Raw genomic sequence first — 13,212 nt, 5'->3', positions numbered from 1 at the left:
AGTGGTGCGATCTTGGCTCACTGCAACCTCTGCCTCCTGGGTTCAAGTGATTCTCCTGTCTCAGCTTCCTGAGCTGCTGGGATTACAGCGTTGAATCCCAGGCTGGTCTTGAACTCCTGACCTCAGGTGTTCTGCCCACCTTGGCCTCCCAAAGTGCTGGGATTACAGGCATGAGCCACCACACCTGGCCTAATTCTAACTTAAATGCTTGGTAGAGTTCACCAGTAAAGCCATCTGGGCCTAGTAATTCAATTTCTTTACTTGTTATAGGTCTATTCAAATTTATATTTCTTCTTGGGTCAGTTTTGGTAGTTAGTGTCTTTGTGGAAATTCTTATAGTTCATCTAAAGTATTCAATTTGTTGACAGGCAGTTGTTCATAATAGTCCCCAATAATTTTATTTATTACAGTAGAACTGTCCCTGCTTCATTTTTAATTTTAGTAATTTGAGTTTTCTCTTTTTTGCTTGGTCAGTCTAACTAAATATTTGCCAGTTTTCTTATTCTTTTCAAAGATCCAATATTTGATTCTGTTGATTTTATTCATTATTTTTCCTACCCTCTATTCAGTAGTTTATTCTCTAGTCCTTATTGTTTTCTTCTTTTGCTTGCTTTTTGTTTAGTTGCTCTTCTTTTTCTAGTGCCTTAAGGAGGCATGTTAATGACTTGAGATATTTCTTATTTTTTAACATAAGCATTTTCAGTTATCAAATTTCCTCTAAGCACTGCTTTAGCTACATCCCATAAGCTTTGGGATGTTGTGTCTTTATTTTTACTTATCTGAGAATATTTTCTAATTTCACTTCTGATTTCTTCTTTGACTCATTGGTTATTTAGTATCGTGTTGTTTAATTTTCACGTATTTGTAAATTTTTCAAATTTTTTTGTTATCAATTTCTAATTTTACTACATTTTGGTTGGCAAACATACTTTGCATAATTTCAATTCTTTTAAATTTATTCAGGCTATTTTATGACTTAGCATACAGTCTGTTAATGAAAATACCAAACTCTGCAAATATTTTAAAGAAGTTTATTCTGAGCTAATATGAATGACTGCAGCCTGGGGAAACACAGTCTTAAAAAGTCCTGAGAAAATGCACCAAAGGTAGTCAGATTACAGTTTGGTTTCATACATTTCAGGGAGGTAGGATGTATTAGTCTGTTTTCACAGTGCTATAAAGAAATACTTCAGACTGGGTAATTTATAAAGAAAAGAAGTTTAATTGACTTAGTTCCACATGGCTGAGGAGGCCTCAGGAAACTTACAATCATGGCAAAAAGGGAAGCAGGCACATCTTACAGGGCTGCAGGCGCGAGAGAGCAAAAGTGAGCGGAGGGGGAAGAGCCCCTTATAAAACCATCAGATCTTATGAGAACTCACTCACTTTCATGAACAGGATGGAGGAAACCACCCCCATGATCCAATCACCTCCCACCAGGTCTCTCCCTCAACACATGGGGTTTATGGGGATTACAATTTGAGATGAGATTTGGGTGGGACACAAAGTCAAACCACGTCATAGGAGTTATAAGTAAAGACATAAATCAATACGTGAAAGGTATACACAGAGTCAGGCTAAAAAGGTGGGATATCTGAAAGCAGGGGACTTATTACAGGTATAGATGGATTCAGAGATTCTTTAATTTCCAGTGGGCTAAAGAGTAAGGCTCTGTCTCTAACTCGGTGGGACTTAACCCTTGCCTTTCATAGCCTTCAGTCTTCTTTATAATTTGGTATTTTATTGCCACAGAGAGTCTGTTTTGTCAATCTTATGATCTGTCTTTTAACACTAATGTTGGCCAGTTGTTGTACCTAAACTCCAAAAGGGAGGGGGTACTATGAGATGTGTCTGCCCTCCCTTCTTGTCATGTCTGGGAACTCAGCGTTTAAAGTTTCTCTGTGGTCCCCTTGGCCAAGAGGGAATCTGTTCAGTTGGTAGAGGGACTAGAATTTTATTTTTAGTTTACAAGTCTATCCTGGAGAATGTCCCCTGTGCACTTGAGAATAAGTGTATTTTGAGGTTTTGGGATGGACTGTTCTATAAGTGTCTGTCAGATCTAGTTGGTTTAGAGTGCATTCAAGTCCTCTATTTTCTTATTTATTATCTGTCTAGTACAGTAGTCCTCTCCTATTGATGGTTTTCCTTTCCAGGATCTTAATACATGAGGTCAACCATGGTCTGAAAATATCACATGGAAAATTCCAGAAATAAACAATTCATAAATTTTAAATTGTGTGCTATTCTGAGTAGATGGTGAAACCTTGTGCTCACTATGTCCTGCCTGGAATGTGAATCATTCCCTTGCCTATATGCTACATGACTGTTAGTCACTTAGCAGCTGTCTTGGCCATCAGATCAACTGTTTTTGTGCTGCAGTGCCTGTGTTCAACTGACCCTTATTTTATTTTACTTAATGATAGTTTCAAAGTGCAAGAGTAGTGATGCTGGCAGTTTGGATATACCAAAAAGCCATAAAGTGCTTTTATTTAAGTGAAAAGGTGAAAGTTCTCAACTTAATAAAGAAAAAGAAATCATACGCCAGCCAGGTACAGTGGCTCAAGCTTGTAATCCCAGCACTTTGGGAGGCCGAGGCAGGTGGATCACAAATTCAGAAGTTTGAGACCAGCCTGGCCAACATAGTGAAACCCCGTCTCTACTAAAAATACAAAAAATTAGCCAGACATGGTGGTGGGCGCCTATAATCCCAGCTACTCAGGAGGCTGAGGCAGGAGAATCACTTGAACCCAGGAGGCGGAGGTTGCAGTGAGCCGAGATCACGCCACTGCACTCCAGCCTGGGCGACAGTTGTGAGACTCTGTCTCAAAAATAATAATAATAATAATATACTGAGGTTGCTAACATCTATGTTAAGCATGCATCTTCCATCCACAAAATTGTAAAGAAGGAAAAAGAAATCTGTGCTAGTTTTGCTGTTGCTCCTCAAACTGCAAAACTGCATAATACGTGCTTAGTTAAGATGGGAAAAGCATTAAATTGTGGGTAGAAGGCATGACAAGAAAACGTGTTCTGATTGCTATAATTGTTCTATTTTATTATTAACCATTGTTAATCTTTTACCAGGCCTAATTTATAAATTAAACTTCATCATAGTTATGTATATAGGAAAAAAACATAGTGTATTTAGGGTTTAATACTGTATTCATGGTTTCAGTCATCTACTGGGGGTCTTAGAACGTATCCCCCATGGCTAAGGGGAGACTAGTATATTGAAGTCTTCAACTATCATTGTAGACCTGTCTATTTTTCCTTTCAATTCTGTCAATTGCTTTTTGTATTTTGGGGTTCTTTTTTTTACATATATATATGTCTATAATTGTAATATCTTCCAGATGAATTGATATTTTAGTCATCATAAGATGTTCTTCATCATGTGTAATAACTTTTTTTGGTTTAAAGTCTTTTTTGTCTGTATTAGTACGGACATTCCAGCTTTCTTATGGTTGCTGTTTGCATGACATATATATATTTGTATCTTTTTACTTTTAACATATTTGAAAATTTTAAATCTAAAGTGTGTCTCCTGTAGACAACATATAGCTGGATCTTTTTTAAAAATCCAGTTTGACAATCTCTGCCTATTTGATTTGATCATTTAATCAGTTCATATTGAATCTAATGTTATTATGGCTATAATTGGATTTATGTCTGCCATTTCACTTTTGACTTTCTCTTTCCCTAAGCTCTCCATTAAGCTATCTGCCTTATTTGGTATCACACTAAGCTGTTAGGCTTCACCAATTTCTAGCGGATTTCTCTATTGTTTTGACAATTCCTGGGGCATAATTCGTTCCACAGCCTGACCCGATTAAATTCAAGCAGGAATAATTTTTGAGGCCAGTCTTTGAGGTTTGTTCTGATGCCAAGAGTACTCTTCTTAGCTGTTTCTTTCCCTGATTTTCTCTCTTAAATTAGCTAGCCTATGATTTAGCCTGTTACTCTAACAGAGCTACCAGCCTCCTTTTAATTATTTACCATCAAAATGTCCATTGTTTTTGAGAGTGTCCTTAGGCTTGAACTTCCCCACACTCTATTTATAATAAAGTAATTTTTTTTTCACTCTATCGCCCAGGCTGGAGGGCAGTGGCGCGATCTCCACTCACCGCAAGCTCCGCCTCCTGGGTTCAAGTGATTCTCCTGCCTCAGCCTCCTGAGTAGCTGGGACTACAGGTGTTTGCCACCACGCCCAGCTAATTTTTTTGTATTTTTAGTAGAGATGGGGTTTCACTGTGTTAGCCAGGATGGTCTCAATCTCCTGACCTCGTGATCCGCCTGCCTCGGCCTCCCAAAGTGCTGGGATTGCAGGTGTGAGCCACCGTGCCCGCCCTAAAGTAATTTCTTTTTGGGAGAGATTCAGAGCTCTCTTTTTTATGAATTGCTTCTTCCTCTGAATAAAAACTAAGCTTTGGGTGCTTGGCAGGCGGTAGTAGCCCCTGGTCTTCTTATTTTTCTTCTTCTGTGTGGAGCCTCAGTCCCGTGAGTGAGCTGGAGGGTGATAATTGGGGTTCTAGTGTTCCTGGCCTGCCACATCTGCTGTAGAGCCACTGCTCTATGTGTGGGGTTCTGGGTGGTAGAAAGGAGCTCCCAACCTCTGGGCCATACTTACCAGGAATTTAGCCTTTCCAACTTGGAGTTGGAGAGGATGAGAAACACTGGTGCCCTGCCCTTTCCGGTGAGATCGCATATCCCTTAACAAGGGAGTAGAGGGAGAGGGAGCCTCACCTTTTAGCCAGTCCCACTCAGAGTGAAACCTTCCTCAAATTGAGCTGGAGGGGAGAGGAAGCTAGTGTGTCATGGCTCAAGTGCCACAACCTCACTATTCTTACCAAGATTTAGTAGATTTTTTTGAATAGATTTATTTTCTGTATACCCTTAGAACAATTTCTAGAAACTTTAATTTTTTAAAAAGGATTTTTATCAGTTACGATCATTTCACTGGAAAATGAGTCCTCAGGGGTCCTCATGTTGCTGGGAGTGGAATCTGTAGCTACTTCTTTGCAATCTAAAAATGCTCTTAAATGTGAAAAACAACATTTTAGATTTTAGCTGTGTTTTGGAAAGTTGACGTAGATATAAAATCCTGACAATGAATGAAGAGGTTGTGGTTAAGGTCCCAGTAGGAAAGACATGGCCCACTCAAAAGGTCAACTATAGAGGATAGTTTACAAAATGTGTGAGTAACGTTAAAGCAAACCACCAAGGGATGGTGACAGGGACCAGCACAGCAGGAAGTGGCATCACTCCCTGCATGGTCTGAAGGAAGGCAGAGACTGGTTACCAGAAATTAGTACAACCTGTAGTTCTCTGGCAAGTGAGATTCCACCCGATAGGAGAAGTGGCCTAGTGCCAGCATTACAGTCACTGTACAATAGAGCCTGGGAGAGAGGGAGAGGGAGTGGGAGGAGGCTAGAGTGGGAAGAAATTTGCTTTCAGAAGTGCTCACTCCTCTCACTCTCTGATCTCCTGCCAATGACTCTCATTGGCTAAACTTAATAAAAGCCAGCGGACAAGTGAGCTGGAGTGATATGGTCCACAGAGCGCAGCCTCCCAGGGAACAGAATGGGGCAAAGTGGAGAGTAGATCTACAGTACAAATACAAAACACCCAGCCCAATGGGCTTCCCTGCATGGGATTGACAGTACTGTAAACTTCAGTGCTCTGCTCAATAGATCCTTGCAGTGAACAGTGGGAGGAAGAGACTGATGGAATGACATTGATCTGCTTATTGTCTCACATCTCCCAACATGCATCTTCATCAGAGTCCATAGTTCTCAGGTTCTTTAGGAATCACATCTTCAGTGCATTAAGAAATTCGAAAGCAACTTTCAATGCTGTTTGAAGCCAAGGAAGTGGATGCAAAGATGTTAGCAAGGTTGGTAGTGCTCTAGGAAACTGGTAGGGAAGAAGCTTTCTCTTTAAGTTATATGATGAATAGAGGGAATCTGCCTTTGTTTTGTGGATCATATCAGCTGTCAAATATGTTGTCTAACAATTGCGTGCATTTAGAAGGCAGAGAAAAAAGAAAATTTGCAAATGATCTCATTACACTTAGTGACAGAGGAATAATATTCTGCAATAAATCACCCAATACCTCACCATTGGTGATACTCAAATACTTGAATAACAGCTCATAAAATAAGCTGGAATAACCAACTCATGCTGATGTATAAGCTGGTGAATACATAGGTCACTGCCTTCAGGTTCTCTCCTCCATAAGCTTGGAGAGCAACCCCTTGGCTGGAGGAAATTATCAGGAATGACAGCATCATCAGGTTGGTGTGATTTTGTGCATGCATTTGCTAGAGTTCTCCAGAAATTTCCCTGATGCTCAATGTTCCCACTTACCCCTCCTTACTATTTGTAGCTTATTTTTTCCTTAACTATTTTTTCTATTTACTCTCCCTCAGGCTTCTACCCTGCCCCTCTAAAGGCTCAACAAGGATGCTGTTAGCTGTTTTCCTCCTCCCAGTGACCCATAAAACCTTATCCTGGTGTCTGGTGATACTTCCCTGGCAATTATTCATTCACCAACACCACCTTCCACCTTGTGTAGGAAGGCCCTTTTTGGCAAACGAAACTCCCACTTAGCACTTTATGGCTCAAAGTAGGGCTGCTGCCCCTCATCCTATGCCTCCAGCCCCACTCCAGTGGAATGTTTTCATGCTCACAGCAGTTTTAAGTAAGGCACAGCTTTTCTTGTCCCAGAAGGGTAGAAATGGGGATGGGGTAGAGGGATGTATTAAGCACAATTGCAATAAGGGCTTTGGAGACTTCAGGTCCCAGGCAGGAGATCACATTTTAATACCCGTGGCTAAAACTGAGCTATAAAACTTGGAGAAGATTGTAAATGCTTTGTTTTACAACACACAAATAACAGCCTGACCCTTGTTAAAAAAAAAAATTCTGACACTTGTTAAAACAGTAAGGAAGACTTTATTCAGGACTATTGCAATAGATATCAAGACTATTGCAGTAGGGGAGAGACATTGGGTTCCACTCCGAATACAGCAAAACCGTGGGGCATTTATAGACAATGAACAGAGTGAGGGGGTCCGTGAATGGAAAATTACTAAGAGGAGACAACGAGGATAGGGAGATTCTTCTAAAGAGACTAACAGAATTCTTGCTGAAGGCAGGCCAGGATGATTAGATATCAAGGATAGGGGATTTTTGCTAGACTGACTTAGCAGAATTCTTGCCAAAACTGGACTAGGCAGGCCAAAGACAAGGCCCAAAGATGAGGCCTATTTGAGAAGAGGGCACAAAGAACCTGGTCTAAAGTTTGTTTACAGAGACAGTCTTTGTTGTTATCCTCTATGGTGTTAACTTGCTAAGCTTAACTTAGGTTTTCCAGCCCTGTCCTTATGTCAATGACTAAGCTTACCTCAAACACAAGTACACACAGTCTTCATTAACAGAAAGTAACCACTAAAAGAGAACAAAACAAATAAACAAACCCACCTCCTACTGATTACGCAAGCTAACTTGTAGAAACTTCTGGATTTAACCAGCTCCATCTCCCTCCTTTTCCTCCTTGCTTTGCTGAAAGTAAGTGCATTATTGCATTGTAAGCTGTGGGATTCTGCTGTGTATACTGTGTGATGTCAAAGTATTTGTTCTAGGGTTCAAAGTGATACAAGTAAAATCTTTGGAGATGTGTGCTAGGTGACACAGAAAGCAAACCAGAGATTTCCTTGCAAACACAAACTCAGTGGACTAGTGTGACTAAGACTTCCCATGCCTGGTTTGGAGTTAAGCCAAACCACGCTTGACACAAAAGGGAGGAACTCCTAAACTCATGTACTGCTCAATCATTCCCCAAGTAACAGTCTTCACTAATCAGAGGGGTCTTGATTTCAGCAGGAAGAGATAAGCATGTACGCGTATGGATGTAAGTTGGTTTTCCCTGAGTTGCCTTTCTGAAGCCATAATGCACATAAAGAAAATAATTTAAATGGCAAAAAGTTTTAAATGGCAAAACTTGTATTGACAAAATAATCTACATTTGAATATTTGATTTTTTAGCTAAGTAGATGCATTTATAGAAAATAAAGGAAAAAGGAAATTATTGGGGCCTAGGGCATGATACCCCAAAATATAGCACCTTGGCAATTGAGAAAACCACAGAAGCAAGAAGGTGACTCTGAGCTTCTCCCATTTTTCTCCCCTAAAACATGGCCATAAATAAATTCTCGGCCAGGCACGGTGTTTCATGCCTGTAATCCCAGCACTTTGGGAGGCTGAGGCAGGTGGATCATGAGGTCAGGAGTTTGAGACCAGACTGGCCAATATGGTGAAACCCTGTCTCTACTAAAAACACAAATTAGCCGGGCGTGGTGGTGGGCGCCTGTAGTCCCAGCTACTCGGGAGGCTGAGGCAGGAGAATTGCTTGAACCCGGGAGGTGGAGGTTGCAGTGAGTTGAGATCGCGCCACTGCACTCCAGGCCTGGGTGACAGAGCAAGACTCCATCTCAAAAAAAAAAAAAAAAAAAAAAAAAGAAAAGAAAACAAAAGAAAAGGAATTCTCTGAACTATCTTGCTAAGTTCCCCTCAGTTTATTACCATTGGGTCCTACTCCCTTTCTGTCCAGTTATAGTTCTACATGACTGCCCATTCTTCATAGAAACTAAGCAAAAAAAAAAAAAGAAAAAAAATCACAGTTTTCCCCTGGTTTGAGGGTGTTCATTTCTGAAGGCTCCCATGTCATGTAAAACTCTAGTTAAACAATTTTGTTATGATTTTCTCTTGTTAATCTGTTTTTTGTTATAGGGGTGTCAGCCACGAACCTTGTCATCAATGAGAAAAAGATAATACCTTTTCTCCCCTTCAGAATACATTTCAACAAACCCAGCTTCATATTTTAGCAAAAATAATATGAATTTTATTTGGAGTATATTGGGATGATGAAAATATTTATCCTAAATTATTAAAAAAAAAACCCTGATTTCTAAGACAGTCTACTTAGGGATTCTGGAGAAATGTTCTAGACCTTCATAGATTCAGAAATTATCTAACTTAGAAGGAGCTATATATATAATCTAATCTACCTCCTTCATTTTCAAATGAACAACTAGAAAGTCAAGGAAAATATTCTAAATGAGTTTTCAGTAAGAAGTACCAGTCACACAGGCATTTTTTAATGCTCTGAAAATTCTGATGCCAATATTAATATTCAATATAACATTGTATACTGCAGTGATTTTTACTAGCAAAACTGAAAAGAGCTTAGTCTAGGAAAAATGCTTATTTTGGCACAAAAAGACCAGAAAAGTAGTACAGCAAAGGATGGATTCTAGGAGACTTAAGATTAAGGTCCCCAAAAAGAATTTCATCAAGAACCACCTTACCTCTAAATCTTTGAATTTAATGATAAAAATAGCTCTTCTAAGCATCAGAAAAGGAGTACTAAACCACCCCCTTTTGCCTTAGATTGATCTCAGGGCACGTTTCTCTTTGGCGATAAATCAAATATGGAATATGGTAAAAATGACAGGGGTTGGTGATGCCTGTGGAAATGTTACATTTTGGTCATAATTTTTTATTCTAAAGAATGGTTTATGATATTCCATTGAGACTTCTGTGCCCTGCACTGGAGTTTGTTTACGACAGTGAGATTTAGGATAGCTCTTTGTAAATAGGCTGAGAAAGAGGCTTATCTATGAATTGCTTTAGATTGAAAGAAAAAAGAAAAGTGCTGGGGTCTCACCCCTAATTCTTCAGCTTTGTTCTTCAGTGAATGTAAACTTAACCCAAGTCAGCGAAGCAGCAGATGTGATAGAGCACCTAAGAAAACAGGAAGCCCTGAGAGGCAGCTGATGAGCACATATTTGTCTTTCAGGAGAGTTTGGGGTAAATAAAAAGCCCTGGGCTTCAGGCACATCACCACCTCCTCTTCCGGTCGCCTTAGAGCGGCTGGGGAGAACATGAGCCAGTACAGTGCTGAGAGATTTTGCCGCCATGTCTTGGACTTCTGTGCTCAGAAAAGACTCTGGAGTCAGCTAGGATTCAGGTTAGGACTCGGCCCCTCTGGAGTTATCTCACTCTTCTCGGAGAACCTCTTGGTGGATCTGCAAGGCAGTTAATCTGACAGTGAGCCCAGAAAGCAAAATTCCATTCACCATGGGTTCAGTGACTCACACCCGTGAGGTGAAAAGAAGTGATGTGCTGAATAGGAAAGTCTGCATAGGTCCACTTCTTTCTGGTTGTGAGAATGGGAGTAAATTGCTCGACTTCATTCAACATCAGCTTCTTCATTTGTCACAAAAATACTATTTTACCTCACAGGATTGTTATGAAGACCAACTGAGCTTGTGCACGTAAATTGCTCGGCACAGTAGTGCCAAGGGTTTTCACAGGCCAGTGTCGTTCCCCTAGGCACAGCCTCTGTGTTCTCAACTTTAGAATGGCCAGATCACCTGCCCTCATCTATAGGGATGACTCGTAGCCACTTACTTATTCACCACACTGTGGAGCATGTCTTCTCCCTTTCAAAGCCCTCTGCTGGTGTATCAGATTTTGAATTGCTTAGAAGAAAATCAGTAGAAAACAAGTTCCTTTTGGCTTCTGTTGCTATGCGAGCTGGTATTAAGTAGAAACCTCTCTTTGAAAAGTTAAATGACTCCTTCTCTGACACAAAAGACACATGATTGTGCTAATGTTTCAAATCTGTGCCAAGATGGCTATTTGGAAGACAACTAAATGTTTCACTGTGGTTTTGTATCTCATAATCAGAAAAACAACAAACCAAAAAACAAAACAACAAAACCAGGCTCAGCCATCTTCAGGAGGCAGCTCTGCTCCCAGCCCCCATGCTCTGCAAGAGAATTTTGTAAATCCATCTGCTGCAGGAAGTTAGGCAAAGCCATAGCTGTAGAAATTCAAAACAGCAGGTTTTAACTAAAGAATATTCTTCCTGGAAATGTACATATTTAAGCTGCTTCAGCAGAGCTGTCTCTAGCCCTAGGGCCCAGCAAAGCTCTGTGGAGAGGGGGGAAATGCACATTGCCTTCTCCTCATGGTGAGGGGGGATTCTCACAGATATGAGGCTCAACTTGGACTTCAAACACCAGGCAAAGGGCAGAGTCATTCTATATCAGGGGAGAGCAAGCGTGTTTGAGTCACCCCACTCTTCTCTTGCTTTTTCAGGAGAGGTTGCCTATGTAGTGAAAAGAGTATATCCTTTGGAGCTGGACAGACATGAGCTGAAATCCTGGCCCTTCTGGTTTCTTTCTTTCTTTTTTATTTTGAGATAGAGTCTCCCTCTGTCGCCCAGGCTGGAGTGCAGTGGTGCGATCTCAGCTCACTGCAACCTCCACCTCCCAGGTTCAAGCAATTCTCTTGCTTCAGCCTCCCGAGTGGCTGGGATGACAGGTGCATGCCACCATGCCCAGGTAATCTTTGTGTTTTTTTTAGTAGAGACCGGGTTTCACCATGTTGACCAGGTTGGTCTCGGTCTCCTGACCTCAAGTGATTCACTTGCCTCGGCCTCCCAAAGTGCTGGGATTATAGGAGTGAGCCATGGCCCTGCTGCTTTCTAAGTGATCTGGGGGAGTTTCTTTCATCTGTAAAGGATGGTGACACCTACCTTATGAGATTTCTGTGAGGATTAGATGAGACAAAGTATGCACGGCATCGTCTGCAAAATAGTTAAGTTCTCAGTACATAAGTTTTGGGAAGTAAGTTGGGAAGCACACAAAAGCCCATGTGTTGCATGGTGTAAAGAAGCCATATAGTATTTGTGTAGTTCACATATCATTTATCTTAGTGTGGGGCAGAGTTCCTGGGCTTGATGCAGTCAGGATTCCTCAGTTACCTTTAGATCGAAGGCACCTTCCTGTTTAGCGTAGACTTTGAAACTGTATTTTTGGTATAGAGTTCAGTCTGGGGACTACAGAGAGTTAAGAGCAACCATGAGGACTTTCTTAACCACTGAGGTCTTATGTTTTCACAATTTCTTGAGTTTTGAGAACTTTCTTGAGTCTTAGATTAAGCCTCTAATGCTCTTTTGCTGCAAAGCAAAATATGGCCTAGGAATTCCAGAAGGTGCCTTAAGGAGGGCCAAAGAGCGATTCGGCTGAATATCAATCCCTGATAGCTTTTGAACTCAGGGTCCCTGACCCTTGGCAAAGTGTTTCTGAAGAACCCTTTGGATTTCTTGGAAGATTAAGAATAAGGAGCTTCCATTGCTTATCCCAGGAAACCACCTCTGACCTTATCGGAAACCTGAGCTGAGAAGACAACGTTAAGTTGGATCAGTGGCGAGGGCTGTTAAGTGGGGACCTATGTAACTGGATGGACTTTTATTATTATTATTATTATTATTATTTTGAGGCAAGGTCTCACTCTATCACCCAGTGGCACGATCTTGGCTCACTGAAACCCCCAACTGCCAGGTTCAAGTGATTTTCCTGCCTCAGCCTCCTGGTAGCTGGGACTACAGGTGCACACCACCACACTCGGCTAATTTTGTATTTTTTGGTAGAGATGGGGTTTCACCATGTTTGCCAGGCTGGTTCCAATTCTGTAAAAGCAAAGCTTGGGTAGACCATATTCTTGCCCTCATAAAAGTCCATTCTCTACCTTACTCCAGATGCCACTGCCTACTGCCTTAAATACAGATACCTTATTTTCCCCAATCTCAACCCTCAGTAAATCACTTTTATTCTTCTGTTTCTTGAAATATTTGACAAGAACTTTTGTGGGGAAAAAGAAATGGTGTGAGTGTATTGGAAACCGGGGAGAAATCTGGTTCTAGGGCTTGGCTTTCTACTAAATTACATCTCTCTGAACCAAATTCCCTTCACTGGTAAATGAGTTGTTAGAGGTTCTCAACTCCACTGCCCATCAGTATTATCTACAGTTGCTTTTTCAACACCTGGGTTTGGATTCCTGGAAACCACTCCAGACCTATTTTATTTACTTAATTTTTAGAAACAGGGCCTTGCTCTGTCACCCAGGCTGGAGTGCAGTGGTGTGATCATAGCTCACTGTAACCTCAAACTCCTGGGCTCAAGCGATCCTTCCACCTCAGCCTCCTAAGTACCTAGGAGTACAGGCATATGCCACCATACCTAGCTAATTGAAAAATTTTTTTTTTCATAGAGATGGGGTCTCATTTTGTTGCCCAGGCTCATCTCAAACTCCTGGCCTCAAGTAATCCTCCTGCCTCAGCCTTCCAAAGTGCTGGGATTA

This window comes from Symphalangus syndactylus, chromosome 8 (assembly GCF_028878055.3).
Source record: "Symphalangus syndactylus isolate Jambi chromosome 8, NHGRI_mSymSyn1-v2.1_pri, whole genome shotgun sequence".
In the NCBI taxonomy this organism is placed as follows: domain Eukaryota; kingdom Metazoa; phylum Chordata; class Mammalia; order Primates; family Hylobatidae; genus Symphalangus; species Symphalangus syndactylus.
Note: the sequence above shows the minus strand (reverse complement) of the source record.